Source organism: Protopterus annectens, chromosome 7.part0 (genome assembly GCF_019279795.1).
Source record: "Protopterus annectens isolate FY-2018-M chromosome 7.part0, PAN1.0, whole genome shotgun sequence".
NCBI classification, from domain to species: Eukaryota; Metazoa; Chordata; order Ceratodontiformes; family Protopteridae; genus Protopterus; species Protopterus annectens.
This window is the reverse complement of record NC_056739.1, coordinates 557,594,904-557,614,903: the sequence shown is the minus strand read 5'-3', so window position 1 is coordinate 557,614,903 and position 20,000 is coordinate 557,594,904. Positions and strand designations below refer to the sequence as shown.

The 20,000-nt window shown below is 40.4% G+C and overlaps 1 protein-coding gene across 4 annotated transcripts in view; it reads left to right on the top strand.

Moving 5' to 3' along the window:
• LOC122806592 (basement membrane-specific heparan sulfate proteoglycan core protein-like) overlaps window positions 1–20,000 on the top strand; it is a 1,657,353-nt gene that overhangs the window by 639,443 nt on the left and 997,910 nt on the right. The gene's annotated exons all lie outside the window — the stretch shown is intronic.

Sequence of the window (20,000 nt, the reverse complement as noted above, 5' to 3'; positions counted from 1 at the left end):
CCTCATTGGTAAGATCAGACCATAAACTAATTTCTCTGGACATCCATATCCCATCCCCACCCCCAGCCAAGGAAACCACTGTAAAAAATTTCTCAAAAGCTAACTTCACACTTCTCAAGACTGAGGTGGAATCCTTCAAAGCCCCCTGCCAGAGGATAATACTGCCCAATCTGCAGAATCCTTTACAGTTGCATTCTATGAGCGCCTGCAGGAATGCATGGATTGTGCTATCCCAAATAAAATCAAGACTCACTCCTCCAAAAACAGGAGACCTGTCTGGTGGACCCCGGCTATAAATAAGCTATACGACAGAAGGAGGAAGCTACTACATGAGAGAGCAAAATCCCAAAAAGGGAAGGCATCTCTGATCAGTATTAGCAAGAAACTATGATCCCTCATAAAATCATAAAAGGCCAGCTTTGAAAGAAAAATTGCCCTAGACACTAAAGATAATCACAAGGCCTTCTTTAGTTATGTCAGGAATATGGGTGGAAACTCCCAGATATGCTCTGAATTAATGCATAATGGTACAAAATATACCAAACCTACAGACATAGCCAACATCCTGGCAGACAGGTTCAGTGCTAACTCCCCCCTTACCCCCAAAGGAGCAAATGCCTATCCCAACTGAATGTAACCCCCCTGACATCACAGATGCACAGGTGAAAGCTGCTCTCTCCAAAGCAAAAAACACAGCATCTGTGGGACTGGACTGTGTCCCAGGCTGCATCTTACATGAGCTCAAAGAAGAACTGAACCCTCACATTAAGTCACTGTTCAAACTTAGCCTTACTACAGGATATGTACCCAAAGAATGGCGTACAGCTACAGTGGTCCCACTCCACAAAGGTGGCGCCACAACGGACCCTAGGAACTATCGCCCCATAAGCCTGACTAGTCTGATCTGTAAAGCTGGAGCATATTATCATGGAACTCATAAACAAAGACATTGGGAACCTCCAGACACTGGACTCTACCCAATTCGGCTTTGTTAAGGGCAGATCTTGCCTCTTAAACCTAGTTGATTTCTTTGAAACAATTACCAAAGCCATAGATGAGGGTAAGGTAGTCCACACAGCCTACCTGGACCTTGCAAAAGCCTTCGACACAATACCTCACTTGGGCATTATAAATAAGCTTACCAGCTTAAATATCAACCCCTATGTCACAAGATGGGTTGCAAACTGGCTCAGGGATAGAACCCACATGGTCAGAATTGCAGGTGCCACATCCGAATCCAAACCAGTTACAAGTGGCATCCCACAAGGCTCAGTTCTGGGACCTCTCTTATTCGGTATATACTTCTCTGAGGTACAGGCTAACACGGGGGGACTATGGCTGACACAATTTGCAGATGACTGCAAACTGGGAACCATAATCGACTCTTCAGCTGACACAAGCATCCTCCAAAAGGGTCTCACAGAGATGGATGCTTGGTGCCAGAGCCACGGCCTCAAGCTAAATGCTAAAAAGTGCATAGTCATCCCCTTTGAGAAAAACAAAGTGCCCACAAATTACCACATAGGTGGTAATCCATTAAGTACGAAAGAAATAATTAGGGATTTGGGGACCCACGTAGATCTCTCCTTTGATAATCACATTGCCAAAGTGGTTAGAAAGACCTTCAATATAGCCCACCTTATCATGAAAGGGTTCGCATCTAGGTCAAGAGAGGTCATTGTGCCCCTCTACTCATCACTCATCAGGCCTATAATTGAATACAATGCCCCTTTTGGGATGTACCTTACCCGACACTTGCAGCAACTGGAGAAACCCCAAAAGTACCTCACCAAGAGGATCATGGGCCACAAACAGATGTCCTATGCAGCTCGACTAAAAAAACTCCAGCTCTACTCATTTGCTTACAGCCTACTCAGAGGCGATCTATGCCTGACGTACAAAGCCATGTCTAACCCAGAATTAATGGACATGCTCCACCTCAAAAAATCCACATCCCTTAGATCTACACGCTCCAGGGTCTTAAACCTCAAAACAAAAAAAAATAGGACATGCTGGAGGGACAGATTCATTTCCCAGAGGCTCCCCTCACTCTGGAATAGAATCCCATTTCATGTTAGATATAGCCCGTCACTGACCCTCTTCAAGCGAAATCTGGACGCGTGGATGGGGGATCGCAAATTCACCCCTGGGATCTCTTCTGCGTCCCTGCTTGACAGAGGCACAGTAAACTAATCTTAAAGGGTACCTTCTGTGACCTACTATACAGAGGCACAGTAGGCTAACCTAATAGGGAAGTGAAAGCCAAATACACTCTGGCTAGGCTTATAAATGCCCTAGGGCAGATAGCCTAGTATCTACCTATGAACCTATAAAATAAAATTCCTCAAGGCTGCCTGGATGACAGCCATATTAAAACTGTCCATTGCCCTAATGATGGGGAATGAATGAGAACAGTCATGGCAGGCCTATGATGTTTTGCAGGTATAGGAAATTCCTGGATAAGTAAATGATTAGCCTAATATAGAGTTTATCTTTAAATATGGAAAAGGTCAACCAGCATAAATGAGGAGAAATTCTGAAAACATAGGGTCTATATTAAATCAGCGAACACTTAAAAAAGGGAACGCTGATTTATCGACCCCATGTAAGCGAAAGCTTACAATCCCAAACACTTGGAACAATATTTTTTTTTTCCCCAGGGAAAAAAATCACTGTTCCACAAAAAAAAAATAAAAATAAAACCTTCAAAACATTATATAATGCGTGGGGATTCACCCCCATACCCCCAGATGTGAGGGGCTATGCCCCCCACAACCCCCCTACTTAAATATAACAACTACAGTGAGGAAAATGGTAAAGTAATGGAGGCGGCCAAGCAATTTCTTTCCCAGGGAAAGAAATCACTTATATGCCGTTTCGCTATTTTGCTGTTCTGTGCTTTGTTCGATCAAGACGCATTCAAAGAATTGTGTCTTCGATTATATAATAGGAAACCAACTACATATACCATGGGAAACAGTTATCTAAAGGAAAAAGAGAACTGTAATGATTTAGAAATAAGACAACAGAATTGAATTCTCTGGACATACCTCTCAACCTCCTAGTGCAAAAAATCTGGACAAAGCCAATAATAATGGAGGTACAAAGGCCCAAAATTAAGAACAGATTTTAAATACTGCTCTTATAAACATAGAACATTGTTAGAATAACAGATTTTGCTTTAGCATGCATTTTCTTAATGATATAAAATCTGAAGCTCAAATTTCTGTCATTAGTGACTTCAGTCCTGAATGAATTTCTAGAAAACCACAAATGTTATGAGGGAGAGATCAAAAATATGAGGCAAAAATCAAGACATTCTGAGAAAATACAGACAGTTGAGAGGTATGTCACCAGGTTTACTCCTAAAAATTAGAGATACTCCAAACGTAGTGTGTATACTAAAATATGTAATAATGAGTGAGGTAGATGCCTGAATGCTATTATTTAACAACTTTGTCAAAACAAAACTTGCATACGGAATCTTGACCTTGATCTCAGCAAATCTAAATATGCCATAAGAACAAAGCAATATAATGGTATGCAAATGAAAAGCTTAGAGCAATGGAAAAATCTAACATATGAGGATGAATGAATGGATTTTAATGGATTATCCCTGCCTTAAAGGAGGATGCAAAGGTCAGCCATCTTTACTAATGACTTTGAAGGAGGAATACTTTATGCTAGCTTTAAACATTGTGAAGCCTTCTACAAATACATTACTAAGAATTAAGACAAAAGGTAATGAGACCATAAAAATAGTTCACCCCAAGAATGCTTAGTGCTTAAAATGACCTACCTGGAAAATGTGAAAAGTGCTAGTTTTCAGAACCAAGCTATACCCAATGGGCAAGATGATCAGCCATTCTGAAGCCAGGAGAATAAATTAACCAATATTAATAAATTTTAAACTACAATGTTTTAGAGACCAGGCCACTAACAGAAGCAGGGATATACAGGAAAAAGCTTACATATAATACAACTAATAAAATGTATTGTTGTGCAGGAAACAGAGAAAAAACATAGCAGAAGAAAATACAGTTGTGTCAGTAAACTTACCATAGCTGTAGATCTTTGAATGATCACTACAACAGTAGCCTTAGCTACAATAGCCAACATCAAGGCACCTTCCACATGCCCAAGCTGTTAGTCAACTCATTTTTTTTTTAATTTTTTTAAAAACTATTATCCAACTCATGACTAAAAAGACAGGTTTGGGTGCTAAGTCCTTCAGAGATTTCATGCAAACAAAGAGTAGGAGACTGAGCCCAGAAATGACAATACTAGAAACAACACAAAATAAATGTCCACATCCTAGCATAAGCAACACACCAAAATATAGGACAGAGGGAAGGACGAGGTGGCTACTGTAGCTGTGGTCATTCAAACATCTACTGTTATTGCATATTTACTTACACAGCTGTACTATGTTCATCATATAAATCACTGCTGCAGTAGCCTTAGCTATTTGGGTAGATTATCCTAGCTTACTGCATTTAGGAGGTGGAAAGAGAAGGGTCCAGGAGCCTGATCTAGAACTAGAGAAAGATTCAAGCTTATAATACTTTGTTAAAGTCTGAGCAGAGGGCTAAGTTGCTGATTCTAGAATACTTCTGGAATTCAAACCTTTCCAAAAAGCTATAGATGAGGCCAAGACCCTGATACAGTGGGATCTGACCCTGCCTGGAATAGTTTTGTTGTGGTAAGTATAACAAAGGGTAATAGCCTTAGAAAACCACTTGTAAAAAGTCTGTTTTGACACAGGTAATCCCTTCTTCTTATCCTTATAAGAAATGAACATTTGATCCAAAATTCTGAAAGATTTAGTTCTGTCAAGAGAGTAACTGAGTTTTCTGTTGACATCCAAGTATGGAGTATCCTTTCTTCCTCATTTTTAGGTTCATAAAAGAGAATGGGGCGACAGATAGTTTGGTTTAAAGTAAACTTAGACACCACTTTAGTAATAAAAGAAGGATTAGTTCTCAAGAAAACCCTGTAGCTATGGAAAATGAGATAGGGATAACTCACCATAAGAGCTTGCAAATTAGATACTCTTCTTGTAGTGGTTAGAGCAATCAGTAAGACAGCTTTCCATGTTAAGAACCTCAACGTTTTCTGGAATTCATAAATTTCAATGCCCTGGATCAACTTATCCACACCCCCACCAGAGGCAGGCGACCAGTGTTCCACACCAGAGGTCAGTTCCACATTGATCAGATCCGATCACAAGCTAATCAGCTTAGACATTCACATCCCGCCCCCACCCCACATTAACGAAACCACTGTAAAAAATTTCTCCAAAGCCAACTTCATGCTTCTTAAGACAGAAGTGGCAAATTTCACAACACCCATGCAGATGGACAATAGAGGTACGACTGCTGAATCCTACACAAATGCACTTTATAAGCAATTACACGAGTGCATGGATCATGCTATCCCTAACAGAACCAAAATGCTATCCTCCAAAAAAAGGAAGACAATCTGGTGGTCCCCTGCCATAAACAAACTCTACAACAGAAGAAAGAAACTGTTGCAAAAAAAGAGTAAAATCCCATGAGTGGAGGAGCTTGCTGGTCAGCCTCAATAAGAATCTGAGATCCCTTATAAAATCCTCCAAAGCTAGTTATGAAAACAAAATCGGCACTGATTCTAATGACAACCACAAAGCATTCTATAGCTATGTCAAGAATCTCAATGGCAACACTCAGATCTGCTCTGAGGTATAGCACAATGGCACTAAATATACAGAGTCAACTGATATTGCCAACATCCTGGCAGATAGATTCAGTGCTAACTTTACCCCTCCTCAGCCCCTAAAGGGTCCATCTTGATACCAGAAGAATGCAAAGTTCCTGTAATCATGGCTGCACAGGTAAAAAACACACTCTCCAAAGCAAAGAACACAGCATCCAAGGGACCTGACAACATCCCAGGCTGCGTTCTACATGAACAACAGAATGAACTGGCACCCCACCTAAGCACCATGTTCAATCATAGCCTCACCTCAGGCTTTGTGCCCACTGAATGGTGCACAGCGATGGTTATCCCACTCCACAAAGGGGGAGTCAACATAGACCCTGGGAACTACCCATTAGCCTAACAAGACTGGTCTGCAAGGCCATAGAACGTATCATCATGGAACTTATAAACAAAGACATTGGTAATCTCCAAAATCTGGACCCCCACCCAGTTTGGGTTTGTAAAAGGTAGATCATGTCTTCTAAACCTGATTGACTTCTTTGAAGTGGTCACCAAAGCCGTAGATGAGGGTAAGGTGGTTCACACAGCCTATCTAGATCTCACCAAGGCTTTTGACACTATCCCCCCCACTCTGGAATTATAGATAAACTCACTAAACTAGGTATAAATCCCTATGTCACAAGATGGGTTGCCAACTGGCTCACTGACCGAACCCACACTGTAAAAGTAGCAGACTCCAAATCTGACTTTAGACCAGTGACAAGTGGAGTACCACAGGGTTCAGTGCTGGGTCCTCTCCTGTTTGGTATCTACTTTTCTGAAGTACAGGCTAACACAGAAGGTCTTTGGCTAATATAGTTCGCAGATGACTGCAAACTAGCAGCCATAATTGAAACTCCTAATGATGTGGACATCCTATAAAAGGGCCAAACTGAGACAGAAGTCTGGTGTCAAAGCCATGACCTCAAGCTCAGTGCCAAAAAGTGCATTACCATCCCCTTTGGTAAAAACTCTGTACCCATGAGCTACCACATAGGTGGTAGTCTACTTAATACCAAAAGTGTGATAAGAGACCTTGGGACACAGGTGGACAGTAGTCTCTCCTTTGATAATCATATCTCCACAGTAGTCAGGAAATCCTTGTGTGTGGCACACCTCATCACAAAAGGTTTCTCATCCAGGAAAAAAGAGGTCATTGTTCCCCTCTACTCATCACTCATTAGACCAGTTATAGAGTACAATGCCCCTTTTGGTATGTACCTCACAAGACATCTACAACAACTGGAAAGGCCGCAGAAATACCTCACAAAGAGGATTACTGGCCTCAAACAGATGCCCTACACAAATCATCTCAAAAAACTCCAGCTTTACTCCTTCGCATATCGCCTACTCAGAGGCAATCTCTGCCTAACATACAAAGCTATGTCAAACCCCGAGCTGTTGGAAATACTCCACTTAAAGAAATACCAATCCCTCTGAGCTACACGCTCTAGGGACCTAAACCTTGTCACCACAATAAACAGAACATGCTGGAGGGATAGATTCCTGTCCCAGAGACTTCCCATACTCTGGAACAAACTACCTGTCTATAGCAAACAAAGTTCCTCATTAGCACTCTTCAAGACAAATCTTGATGACTGGATGGGAAATAGGAAATTCACCCCAGGGATCACCTCTGTGGCTCTGCTTGACAGGGGAAAGGTAAATAATTTTCTTGGTTGGTGAAAGCCAGGGTACCTTTTTGGCTATGCTTGTATAGGCCCTAGGGCCGATAGCCTAGTACCTACCTATGAACCTATGAACCTAAGCCAGCCAGATGATCAGGTTCAAATAGAGCAAGTGTTAGCTTCTCTAACACAAATTTAAGATCCCAAGGAGGAGCCGCTGGTTGTATTAGATACCTCTTATGCAAATCCCCTTTCAAAAACATTTATCACACGAGAATGCATTAAAAGAGGAGGATCCATAGGCAGACATGATGAAATGACTGGTAAACCTTAATGATGGAGTATGAAAGGCCATAGGAGAGTACCTCCCACAGATATAATAAAACCAAAGAACAACTAGCACTGAATGGGTGCTGGTTATGTTGTTGGAACCAGCTAGAAAACCTTTTCTATTTGTAACATATGATTGTCTAGTAACAGGCTTTCTTGCTTCCACTAATACCTGCTGTAAGTCCTCAGTACACAGGTGCCTAAAAGGAATTAAAACACTATCATCCAGGCAATCAGTTGAAGTTGATTGGGACTGAGGTATATCAAACATACCTGACCTTGTGTGAGTAGATCCACATTTTGAGGAAGCTTGTGGCAATTGCCCCTGGTCATTTCCAAAAGGAGGGAGAATCACTTGTTGCCTTGGTCAGAAGGTAGTCACCACAATGATCATGGGGATTCCTTCTGAATCTTCAGAAGTACCCTGGATATTATTGGAAAAGCATACAGGAACATTTCAGTCCAAGGAAAGAAAATGTATCTGTCTTCCAGGCCTTCTTGCATGGAGTCCTGTAGCAGAATCTTGCCACCTAATTGTTCAGAGAGGAGGCAAATAGGTCTTCTTGAGAAACTCCCCACAGTTGGATCAAATTTTGGAAGACCTTTAATCTACTTTCCATTTGTGAAGGCCTGCCCTAGTTCTGCTTGTGATGATAGGAAGTACTGCCAGCCATGCTAGGAGAAGTAGGGCAGTGGATGTGTAACGTATGCCAACACAGCTAGCTGGAATTTTATAAAGAACTATATGTCATTTGTGTATCAAACTGATTTGTACAGATGCTTGTGTTTAACAATGTATTTGTAAAGTTGCTTGTGTTACAATGTATCAACAGGGTTTCTGCTAGAAGGAAAAGAGATGTACATGCAGCATTGCAAGTGAATTAAATGTATGTGTGTTAACAGAGAATACTGGAAGGGAAGAGGTTAATCACAATCCAGCTGCAGTAAACTTTGAAAAATAGTTGAAATTAAATCAGGCCATAAAGATTGTATCTTACATTTCTGGTTGCAGCCAGAGACAACATGTCTGGGAAACCAAGTATTAGGAAGAATTCTTTATTGTCTCTAGCAGGGAGCTAATTGCTACTCTGGAAGGGTAGTGGGCTGAAATTGTTTTATGACTTTCAGCAACTGCAGTAGATCTGATCAAAGCTCTGTCTTGGGTGTGTGGTAACACGTAGGTGCTAAAATCCTGACAGCTTCTAGTGATGGGGGATAGTGCGGGCAACAGAGTCAGATGACCAGATGTGTGTGATGTCATTCTGTAAGGCATTAATAATATTTAGATATTAGTAGGAGATTGTTCTCAGTATTCTGCAGTCTGTTCTTGGAAACCTGACTAGAAACACCCTCACCCACATCATCTTGCCTTGTGGTTGTAAGTAACTTAACTAGGAGACAGTAATTCTTTTAGACAATCAGGAATAGATAGTGAGATTTGCTAAAAACTGTTTTTTTTGTATCTGTGTAAAACTTTCCATCAGTGTTATTTTTAATATTTCCTTTTCTGAAACTCTGGTGTTTACTGTAATTAGATATTTAGTATTTTCATGTTCTTTTATTAATTATCATTAAATATATTTAAATGTTTCATTGTGACTGGTTCTTTTTAGAAAATATTTAAGTTTTGAGAGTATTTGCACATATTTATTTGGTGTTAACTCTGGCCACTCCTGAAAGCCTGGCTGTTTGGTCAACATTACCATTTGTATTAATATTAATTTTACTCAGAATAATTGGATAGTTTTTTAAGACCCTTATAGTAACTGACTGGTGGCAGTGAATTTACCTTATAGTCTGAGCAGAGTTGGTAGAGCGGGTAATCTGTGCCAGCCTTTCCCAGGTGTGTGTATGTGAAAATTAAATTTCAAAGAGTGTTTGTGTCATCTACTTGGGCAGGGACATGAAGCACTGGTTTCACAGACAGAGTGGTGGATGACTTGGCTTGGGCACTTGGCTGAGGAATTAACTTTCAAGCTGTGCCAGTGGGGATCCTTATTGGGGACCTGGGGAGAGACAGAGAAAAACTCAGATCCAGAGCTGAGTGTGTTCCCTGTGTGCTCTTAAGGGAAATTGTGCTTGATGCATAGAGGTCTGCATCTGGAAATACTGAGTCTATCCATTTGTATTCCAAATGAATGTCCCTCTCCATTGACTTTGATGAGGATTCAGGCTCCTTGATTACTGTCCCGGAGTGGGGATGTCACACTTCTCAGTCTGCCACACAATTTTGCTCGGATGGAATGCAGGATTCCTGAAGAGTGAGATTATGCTGTGGAGCTATATCTTAAACTAACGTAGCTAGTCTACAAAGGAGGTATGACTTGGTTTCTCCCTTGCTTGTTGATGAACCACATAACTGTGGTATTGTCTGTTACAACCTTAAGAGGTCCCGGTGTCCAAAGATGCTCCAGAGGGTTAAGTGCCATGATTAGGGCAAGCATTTATTTTATATTCATATGTTTGTGTCTGTCGTTGGTGTCCCACATACCTTGGACTTTTATCCCTCCTGAAACTGCTCCCAAAGCAAAGTCCGAGGCATCTTTGATAACTGACTGCTTTGGAACAGGGAGGGAAAGGGCAGACAAAGATTTTGGGCTATTTGCTGTCTACTCCAAGTGATTTCTCTTGTGACAAACCCAAACACTGAGATCTGAAAAGATAAATGATGGTAGTGCTGAGACCAAAGAGACTTCAGATACCAGTTTATCTTTCTCATATGATGTCTTGCCAGGGATATCATGAGAATCATAGATGCCATGAGACCAAAAATCATGAGGTATTCCTTCACAGTGACTGAAGCCTGGGTGGAAAACCTTAGAAATAGATGCAGATCTACTTTTCCTTTGGAAGAAAAGCTCTTTGAACTAAGGTGTACAGCTGACACCCCAGGAACACAGTCCTATGTGAAGAAGACAACAAATATTTTTAATGTTCTCATGGAATCCCAGTTTGTGCAAGAAACTCTCTTCTGACAAACCCCAGTAGTGGGATTTGAAAAGATAAAACAAACACCAATTACCACCAAAACAACACATAGCTCACAACACCAGTGTGCCACTCAAAAACAGCCCCTAAGGCAAAAAAAGTACCAACACTTTAGTCATCAGAGACTTTATAGTCAGGCACACTGATGTTGCACTTACCAGGCTGAACAAGGAGAAAGTTACAGTCAGTTGTCTGTCAGGTGCCAGGATCCACCACATAATGCATGCACTCAAGTCACTCCACAACAAGTACAAATATGACTCTGTCATTGTCCATGTTGGTGTGAATGACCTGAGATGTACCTCCCTGGACTACATGAAATGAGACATGGAGGAGCTCTCCGATCTTGTAGCCTAGGCAGGTATGACCCTAGCCCTGAGTAGCATCCTGCCATCACCTAGAATGATACCACAATACAAGGACAAAATGATTGATTTCAACAATTGGCTAAGCTTCTGGTGTCATTCTAAGGTGATCCAGTATCTGTCTGCCTGGGATGACATGACTGACAGACCACAATGCTTTGCCAGAGATGGCCTGCACATGTCACCGTTGGGATTCTGGATACTGGCAAAGGCTCTGGCCACCCCTATAGTGCCTTTTTTTAGGCAAGGTTCAAAAGACAAATCCACCACCATAACAGGTACATACAAGCAAAATCTGAGGGTAATGCTACTCAATGCTAGAAGTCTAAACCTCAAAATGCACTCAGTCGAGGCACTTCTAAAAATGGATAACATTAACATCTGTGCAGTGACTGAGACCTGGTTCAAGGCTCCAGAGAGCCCCCCTGCATTATCAGGCTATAATTCATACCACACCTTTCGGCCAAGTAACCTGGACCAAAACACTAAAGGTGGAGGTGTGTCCATCTTCATCAAAGATACCCACACCTCCAGGCTAGTTGCTCAGCATAATGCATCCAAGATTATCCAAGTGCAACTAACTTTGGGCAAGACTGCAATCCAAATTGTAACTTGCTATAGATCCCCCAGCATGCTCCAGGAGTCCCAATCCACATTTCTTGAAAGACTGGAAAATATTAGGGTACAACCAAACACCCTAATACTGGGAGATTTCAACTACCCCACCATCAACTGGGAAAACTACTCATGCACTAACTCTTTCACTCAACGTTCTTTGGAATTCATAAATTCAAATGCCTTGGATCAACTTATCCATACCCCTACCAGGGGCAGCAATATCATGGACCTGGTCATTACCAACATGGGCGACCGGTATACCACACCAGAGTTCATCTCTTCATTGGTCAGATCCGACCACAAGCTAATCAAAGTAGACATCTACATCCTGCCCCCACCCCCCATTAGGTAAACCACAGTAAAACATTTCTCCAAAGCCAACTTCATGCTTCTTAAGACAGAAGTGGCAAACTTCACAACACCCATGCAAATGGACAGTAGAGGTACGACTGCTGAATCCTACACAAAGGCACTTTATAAGCACCTACATGAGTGCATGGATCATGCTATTCCTAACAGAACCAAGACGCTATCCTCCAAAAAAAGGAAGCCAATCTGGTGGGCCTCTGCCATAACAAATTCTACAACAGAAGAAAGAAGCTGTTGCAAAAAAGAGTAAGATCCAATGAATGGAAGAACTCCCTGGTCAGTCTCAGTAAGAAGCTGAGATCCCTCATAAAATCCTCCAAAGCTAGTTATGAAAACAAAATCGCCACTGATTCTAAAGACAACCGCAAAGCATTCTATAGCTATGTCAAGAATCTTAATGGCAACACTCAGATCTCCTCTGAGTTACAGCACAATGGCACTAAATATACAGAACCAACTGATATTGCCAACATCCTGGCAGATAGGTTCAGTGCTAACGTTACCCCCCCTCACCCCACAAAGTACCCATCTCTATACTGGAAGAATGCAAAGTTCCTGAAATCACGGCTGCACAGGTAAAAAACCTCACTCTCCAAAGCCAAGAACACTGCATCTATGGGTCCTGACAACATCCCAGGCTGCATTCTACATGAACTTCAGAATGCACTGGCACCCTACCTAAGTACCATGTTCAGTCACAACCTCACCTCAGGTTTGTGCCCACTGAATGGTGTACAGTGACTGTTATCCCACTCCACAAAGGAGGAGCCATGACAGGCTGTTTGTAAATAAGGTGAAAAGCAGGGGTTCTAGTATAGACCCCTGTGGTATGCCTAGGGTAACTAGAAGGAGGGGAGATAGGGAGTTTATCCATTTTACGGCCTGCTGGTAGTTGGAAAGGTAGTCTTTAAACCACAGCAGGGTGGAGTTATTAAGACTTAACTCAGAGAGGACAGTGAAAAGTTTGTTATGAGAGACCATATCAAATGCTTTAGATAGGTCTAGAAAGACAGTTGAGACTAGATTACCTAGGTTCTGTTGCTGATTGACAAAACTGGTAAAACTGATGAGGGCAGTCGTGCAGTTATGGTGTGGGTGGAATCCATGTTGTGTTTTGGCAAGAATGTTGTTGGCAAAGACGTAGTTTAGTATCTGCAAGTGAATACATTTTCCCAATATTTTAGACAATGGGGAGAGTATGGCTATTGTTCGGTAACTGGAGAATTCAATTGAGGTACTACCTTTATGTAATGGAATTATGTGAGAGATTTTCCAGATGGAAGGTACTGATTGCTCAGCTATGGATCTGTTAATTAGAATAGAAACAGGGTATGCAATGGCTTTGGCAGCAATCCGTAGATATGCAGCTGGGAGTTTGTCCGCTGCGAGGGTAGTAGGTTTTAGTTTGGACATGTGTTTATAGATGAGACTGGCTGGGATTGGTTTGAGTGAGAAGAGGTTCTGGTTGTTTTGGGAGGTTATGTAGATCTGGGAAACTAGTGGGAGAAGAGGGTGCAACCATTTTAAGAACTGAGTTGGAGAAGTAGTCATTGAATTGAGTTGCAATGTTGATGGAGGTGTCATTTGTGTTTGGGGTGGGGTACTAGTTTTGCCTGGTTGTAGAATTTTGTTAACGGCTGCCCAGAATTTCTGTGGGTTTGAGTTGTATTTAGTTTGGGTGTTAGAATAGTGTTTTTTTATCATTCCTTATTTGCTTTTTTGTTTATTTCTTAGTTCAAGAAATAATTGTCTATCTGAGTTAGTTTTATTATTGCATCAGGTGTCCCAGGCCTTGTCTCTTTTCTTTAGAAGTAGACGAGTGGTTTTGGTGAGCCAGGGGGTGTAGTTGGATTTGGTCCTAATGGTTCTAGGAGGGGCTAGTTGATTAAGTATGTCTAGAAAGGTAGAGTTGAAGTGGTCAACCACCAAGTCCAGCAGAAGTTAAGTGAGTGGGGACCAGTTGCAGTAATTTAAAGCTGATATGAAGTGTTTGGATTTTAAATTTTTTGTGTTACGCACGTGTTGTCTTAGTAGAAAGGTGGGGAGATGATCGCTTAGAGTGTTGGGTAGAGTACCGAAGTGTAGGGCTGAGTTAGGATGGCTGGTGAAGAGCCAGTCAAGTATGGACTCTTTGTTTGTAGATGTATCTATACTGGTGGGGGATTGTATTAGCTGTATGAAACCATAGAGATGAATATGGTTGGAGGGTAGGGGCAAGTTAAAGGAGGACCAGTCTAGATTAAAATCCCCTAGAATGAGTGTTTCTTGTGGGAGGGATTGGGATGCCCAGTGAATTATGGTTTCAAGTGTATTAGTATTGTCCTTCGGAGGTGTGTGTGTGTGTGTGTGTGTGTGTGTGTGTGTGTGTGTGTGTATATATATATATATATATATATATATATATATATATATATATATATATATATATATATATACACCTAGTAGGTTCAGATGTTTTAGTTGGTTAATTTTCACCTTGGTAAAAAGGGTCTCTGCATTCTGAAATTTAGGGATGTCCATGTTAATAAAGTCAGTAGTGAGGTTATTTTTGAAGAGAAGGGTGACACTGCCTTACCTCTTATGTAGTCTATCTGTCCTAAGTATATTGTACTCAGGTGGAAGTATTTTGTTATCTTTGTTGTGTGGCTTGAGCCATGTTTCTGTAAGGAGTACTAAGTCAGTGGTGTATAGTGAAAGAGTAGCATGGATTTCATCTATTTTGTTTAGCATGCTTTTAAAGTTAATGCTGAGGACTAGTAAGTCTGCTTGTTTTCTTATAGAAGTCAAGTGATGTGTGCTTGGAACTGAAGGGAATGGGGGGTTATTGGAGTGCTTGGATTTGGATGGATATCTCCACTGAGTATCAGTTGAGATTTAGGTTAGCAAGAGTCATAAGATATTTGGAAATAAGTAGGTTGTACTGTAAACTGGGGTGACATTCAGAGTAGTAGTGGAAGATTTTAAATGGGGCTAGATCTAGCATGAAATGACTGAATATTGCAGGTGAGATGTGGCAGAATTCTAAGTGAGGTACTAGGTATTTAGATTTGGTGGGAGACTTAGAGTAAAGATTCAGGCTGAGGGAATGATTGTAGATGGTAAGTATGGTTGCTATGGGAGGGATATTATGAGTGTAGTTAATAGGAAATAGATAATGATTTACTGAGATAGGAGTACATTTGGATTAGTATTAGTGGTTGTTGTGGGGAGTCGGAAGTTTAGCTGTAAGTTAGAGGTGTTCAAGTCTGCTGCTAGATAGAAGGGAAATATGTTATTCATTTTATGTGTAAAATTGATAGTGATTATTAGGTAGATGGTGTGATAGTTACTTAGGGGCTGTAGGCAAAAGGGGGTGGGCAAGGGGTGAATTAGTTGGTTAGTGTTTGTATGGGATGGCAGAAAGGGGCATATTTATAAACAGAGTTGTGAATGGTGGAGATGATTGCATGCGTGGTACTGGGTGTGGTTTGATCTCGGGATGTGAATGGTTGATGTAAGGAGATGTAATTGTGGCAATAGAGTGGTTGGCTATAAATTAAATGAAAGAGGGGGTGAGTGGGAATGGGGGTAGAGTAGGGGAGTGGAGTGAGCCAGAGCATTGTGAGGGCAAATGTAGGGGGTAGGACCCTGTCACTAAAAAATAAAAATCAGTAAGTCTTCCTGGGAATTAAGTCTTTGCTGTAGAGTGCTATTCAAACAGCCTCTATACAGGATTTAGTAATGTATGCAGGGAGGTCTGCTGTTAAATATGTTAGGGCTAGTACAATTATTGCTTGGTTTCTATTAACGCTGACCTATGTTGCCAGCACAGGTACTGAGAAGAAATAAGGGTGCAGGGAGAAGTAGCAGCTAAAAAGGGAGCTGTGTTTCATTACCACTGTTTCGGTAACTGTAGGGGCTAGGTCTACTGCTGTTAACTCATTCACTAGTTTAAACAAAATATATAGGTTAGATCTGGGCAACAGTATACTACGGGGCACTGGCAGTTACAGCTTTATCTAAATGATTTAACAAAGAGGTTAACATACATCTATTCTTTAAATTCCATGGCAGGGCAAAAATCTTAGGAGCCATACATATGTCCTCTCATTGCTTCTTTGTGAATTGCATATCTAATCTTTCTTCCCAATTGTTTTTTACCTCACCTGAATGATTCCTATAGTTATTTTGCAGTACTTTCTACACCTTACTTATTATTTCTTATTTAACAGAAGCTTCTGTTCTAGATTCAATTAAAATCTCAACCAGTGGAGGTCTTTCATTTAGGATTCCCCTATCCCTTTCTCTTTGCCTATTTTCTGATGTTAATCTCTGATACGGAAGGTTGTCACTAGCCTGCAATCTAAAGGTCTTCTTGGCATCTTCCCATTCTAATAACTTTCCTTCTCTAATTATTTGACCCCAATACCTTGGTTCATTTGCCACCTTTTTTTCCAGTAAATTCCAGCCCCCTCTTGTCTCTCTTCTGTACTCTAATTGCAGTCATCCCTATTGGCAGAATCTCCTTTCTCCATTCCTGTGTTGGCTTAGTTCTTAATATGCCTTCTGCTACTTTATGGATATAATATTCTGTATGACTGTTGTTATTTTCCTTAAGGATCTGCATCCAAAATCCCATTCTTTCCTTACCTCTTGAATAACCCTCTTGCTTTGTCATCATCCCTTTCCACTTTGAATAGTAGCTTTCTACCTGTGTAATATATAAGAACCTTAACTCTGTAGCTCTGAAATATCCCTTCAAATCAAGTAATCCTAAATCTCTTTGTTCTGTTGGGAGGTTAAATTTTTCCCACTTGACTCTAGTCCCCTACCCCTCTTTCCTTCCCAAATAAAATCCTTCAACTCTTTATTAATTACAGTCCAAAACTTGTGTTCTGGTTGATAAAAATATGCCTGACCTGTGTGTAAAACTATTGAGAACTTTGATACACATCCAATAACTTATTTGTTTGTCTTTTCGGCTTTTCCCAGTTAGGGGTCTCCACAGCGGAACTCCGGTCCACTAATGATTGGCAGTAGATTTTCATGGTGCCAGCCTGACGCCCAACCTTCGGTGAAGGCACGCCCATTCACACATGTCTTTCGGAGACCACTCAACCATGGGGAGGACATACAGACTCCACACAGAAGGCACTCCAGCCAAGAATTGAACAGGGGAACCTCTTGCTGTGCGGCAACAATGCTACCGCTGTACCACCACGGCTTATACACATCCAATAACTATTGTGTATAAAACTAAAGGGACTAAAAACATGTTTACTGCTTGTATTTTGCTATCTATACCAATAGGCAAGAGATGCCAGTTTCTCAGTCTTTTTATTATATTTTGTTTAGTCTATTCCCTCATACTCATAGCTGCTATAACCAAAGTTTTTAATCCTTTACTCTGAAATACTTAATTTTATTTATCATGTCCCCATAAATATGGGTATTGCTAGAACAATTCATCTGTGGGTTGCTGTGAAATATAATTTCTATCACGTCTAACCCAGCTATTTTACCTTGGGGAATAATACATAAAGTCTGTCTGAGTTCCTGCTACTGAATTCATGTCTTTCATACCAAATATTTTCATAAATTTCTTCAGAAATCTACCCTCTTTTGTTATATTTCTCTTCTAGGCTCACCAGATACATCCTCACTGCTGGAAATCGAATTCCACCTATATCTGCTAGGTAGCCTACTATGTAATTTTATGCTATTCTCTCACTGAATAACAGTACCTGATGATTTGTTATAATGTTTGCTCTTCTAATCACTGAAAATATTCTATATGTAATTTGTATTGTCTGCCCATCTAATCTCTGTAAATAATACATTTGTTATTTGTTATTTGTAATATGTGACGTTATGATGATTTGTTATTCCATGGAGCTTTTCTCCCCGGGCCTCCGCTGAAAATGGACATGCATCCAGTCGGTCCATCCCGGTCAACAAATGTTAAATAAATAAAATAATTAAATAAGTAATAGTCCCTATTGAAACCAAATTATTTTTCCCAGAAATTTCCAAAGCTCTACTGTAGAATTTTTGGGTAAACTATAAATACACTTCAGGGTAATCCTCATCCCTTACCAGTAGCCCCTTACTACTATAATTCTACAGTTATTATTGTTTTTTACCCTTTTCTATCACTACTGGAGCATCTCTGGCAATTAATATAAGTACTCCACTTTTCCTTTGTCCCCAATTCTCTGCAGAATATCCATTCTAAAATAGTTTATTTATCAAATTCACATGCTCACTTCTTTTCAAATCTGTCATCTGTAGCATTGCTATTTGCACTTTACATTTTTTAGCATAATTAAGTATTCTTTCCTTTTTGTCTACCTGTGAAAACAATATTACAATATGGAAAGAGTCGCCATTATGGTAATAAGTCATTATTTCTACCTATTGAACATGGCAGCTTTTTTAAATGTCTAATTCCAGCTTTTGTGATACATGCACTCATTAATGGTTGTCTGGTTAATAATTTATATATAGGATCATAGGATCATTTATTTTCTTATCAACACTGGAAACTAGGTCACATTTTACAAGACTTGTTGTTCTAATAAAAACTTTCAGACAAGAAACCACACACATTCCCAGAACATATTAACATAATACAAACACGCATAACTATGTACATCTTCAAATAATGAAATTTAACTCTCCTAAAAGGAACATTTTTGTCATATAGACAGCTGCTAGCACAGGTCCTAGTTAAGCTGAAATTGAGGTTATCTATGCTAAGATGCATGCTATTGCCCGTGCTTCTGCTTAAACTGGTTGGCATCTCATTTTTTTTTATTTTCATTCCCCTTCCCAGATGTGAAAACTACTTGCATATTTTCAGAAATCATCAACTTTCTGTGATGAAAAAAGTTTTCTGTCTTTTATTGCCCTATTATCAGCTTGCCACCATGAAAAAGTAGAGAAGAAAGATTAAGTCCTCCACTGCAATCTGAAAGCAAGCCAGAGCCTGATCCAGCAGTAGGCGGCCCTGTGGCCGGGAAGGGTCCCACTCTGGCCAGGAGGCTTAAACATTTATTTTAATAATATATTTAAAAAATAAACTTCTTACACTGCAGTGGCAGAGTCTTCTCCTTTAAGAACTATATGTGTGCTGCACCCATGCCACATTCTACACGTGTGCACGGAATTTAAACTAAGCCATTCTGTCAAGAGAAAAGGAGTGTGTGTGTGTGTGTGTGTGTGTGTGTGTGTGTGTGTGTGTGTGTGTGTGTGTAATTTAAAGTAGAGAAAAGGAGTGTGTGTGTGTGTGTGTGTGTGTGTGTGTGTGTGTGTGTGTGTGTGTGTGTGTGTGTGTGTGTGTGTGTGTGTGTGTGTGTGTGTGTGTGTGTGTGTGTGTGTGTGTGTGTGTGTGTGTGTGTGTGTGTGTGTGTAATTTAAAGTAGCAAAAAAGTGTGTGTGTGTGTAAGTATTTTAAACTAGAGATAAAGTGTGTGTGTACGCATGTGAGTGTTTGTAATTTAAACTAGCCATTCTATTTCTGCATGAGAGAGAAAGTGTGTGTATACACACACACACACACACACACACACACACACACACATATATATATATATATATATATATATATATATATATATATATATATATATATATATATATATATGTATATATATACATACATATACATATATATATTTTTATTTATTTTATTTTACATTTGTTGACCGGGATAGTCCGACTGGATGCATGTCCATTTTCAGCGGAGGTCCGGGGAGAAAAGCTCCAAGGGTAAGCAGATACAGCATTACATAATACCAGCATTACATATTACAAACAGACTATTTACAGAGGTTACATAAGAAAGCAAGAGACCTGCGGTGGTGGTGCTGCGGTAGCATTGTCGCCTTACAGTAAGACGCTGTCCAGTTCGATTCTCAGCTACAGCATCTTCTGCATGGAGATATGCGTGAAAAGGCGTACCTTCGTTGAAGGTTGTGTGTCA